The sequence below is a fragment of the Carlito syrichta genome, unplaced genomic scaffold (genome assembly GCF_000164805.1).
Source record: "Carlito syrichta isolate Samal-C Ts95f unplaced genomic scaffold, Tarsius_syrichta-2.0.1 Scaffold305744, whole genome shotgun sequence".
Classification (NCBI taxonomy): domain Eukaryota; kingdom Metazoa; phylum Chordata; class Mammalia; order Primates; family Tarsiidae; genus Carlito; species Carlito syrichta.
The window spans coordinates 63,778-65,911 of record NW_007249840.1 but is presented as its reverse complement, the minus strand read 5'-3'; positions in this window follow the sequence as shown (position 1 = coordinate 65,911).

Below are 2,134 nucleotides of genomic sequence, written 5' to 3'. Positions count from 1 at the left end.
CACCACCACCACACCATAGCTGCCACCATCATCTCTCTTCCTTTTTTCCTTTTCCTATACACACAGTAAAAATCAGTCAGAGGAGGGGAGGGGAGGTTAGGGGACCAAACTAACAAACCAAAAAGCCATGTTGAGCAGCTGGGCAGCCCGGGTTCTAGTAATGATCCTCCATTTACTAGCCATGTGACTTGGGAAGTCCCTGAAGGTCTCTGACGATTAGTTTGCGCTCCGTAAAATGGTTATACTAACATACAGCTGTTAGTTTGCGCTCTGTAAAATGGGTATACTAACATACAGCTGTTGGTGGGAAGGTGTGGGAGTAAAATGAATAATGGTTAAGGCAGTGCTTTCAGACCTGCACTACACACATGCAAGCTGGGCTCAGGAACCTCTTGCTCCCTTTCTTCACCTCTTCCTTTGATCTGCTTGTTCCTTATGCATGAGCTTTCAGGGTACTTACTAACTCTTCAGACTGTATATGCCCTGTGGTTCCTTTGAAATTCTGATAGAAAACTTTATCTTCCCATATCCGATGGCCACCCCACCCCTATACTTCAGTGAGAGAAGTAATTCAGGGGAGTATATTGGACAAGTGAACACATCTGATGTAGAAAAAAGGCTGAGGCTCACCAGGCATTTAAGTGAACAGTCAGTGAGCAGATGCAAAATAAATAAATGAAGTCCTGACTGAAGAAAAGTGTCCCAGTACTGAAGGCCACTTCCTCCAGGTGGCTGGTAGAGGCAGTTAGAAGGTTGTAGTTTCTAGAGTAGAGTTGGGAAGTTATTGTTTCTAGCAATATACCCTTAGGGGATAACCATACCTAAAGGCTTTTTTTGGGTGACCAGGGAATAATTCTTATCAACCTTGAATATTAAGAGCCACATTTCAAGTAAAAGAAAAAAAATTTCTTCTACATAATAACAGTGAACATTTCTTGAATATGTACTCCATGCCAGGTGCTATTCTAGGTGTTTTTGTTTGGTGTATATCACCTTATCTGGGCCTCAAAAAATTACGAGGAGTTAATATTTTTATTTGGTTTTACAGATGAGAAAACCAAGGCCCAAAGTGTGAAGTAACTTATCCAAAGGCACTCAGTCAATAATTGGTAAAGCTGAGATCAAAACCTAGTTGAATGCCATTGTCTAAGCTGTTAACTACTCTGCTCTAGATGTCACATGATGGCACTTACACTTTTACTTATTCAGTATACAGGGTATGACAAATCCACATTTTAATACTTGATACTTGTAGTAACTCCTCAGCTGTTCCCACTGTGCAGATTCACACCATACAAACTGGTAGTTCTTGATGTAGAGAGAGGTCTACCAAGCCAACAAGATCCCTGTCCAAGGCTTGCTGGATTCTGTACAGGCTTGGGCACATTATTTAACACCTGAGAAGACAAGAGGTCTGAAGCTCAGTTTGGGGTTTGCCAGCAGTTTGCTCTAGGACCTTGGGTGTATTTCTGAATTGGTCTGTATTTCTGTTTTTGTCATGTTTAAATAGAAGGATTTCCATGGAATGATCTCTAAAGGGCTTTCTGGGTCAACATTGACTATATAAGGTTCTAAGGCTAATAGGCAAATTCTAATCTGCTGGTTGGCCTAGCTTTTCCTGCCTTGTATTTTGTTCTAGATAAAGCATTATCATTCTTTAAATCTCCCCTACTACCATCACCTCTCACGTGGACCACTGCAATGGGCTCCCAATGGGCCTTGCTGCTTTCATTCTTATCACTAGTAATCTCTCCCCTTCTCCTTCTCCTCCTCCTCCTCCTCCTTCTTCTCTCTCTCTCTCTCCCATTTAAAGTATAAATTAGATCAAATCACTCATCTGAGAAAAACCAGTAGTATCTAGTAGGCTTAAAGTAAAACCCAAATTCTTCCCTGGGCCTTTAAAGCCTTAGGTGACCTGGCTTCCATCCATCTTTTTGTTTTTATCTAATTCTAACTCTCCTCTTAACTACCCTTCATTCATTCTGGCTTCTAAACCTTTGCGCTTGCTGTTCATCTGCCTGGAACATTCATTCTCTCTTCAGATCTTTTCCTACTGTCTCCTCCTCTGTCATTCTATTCTTAGTTTTATTTTCTATTCCTTAGAGGCTCCTTCTTCCCTTACCACCTAACATGA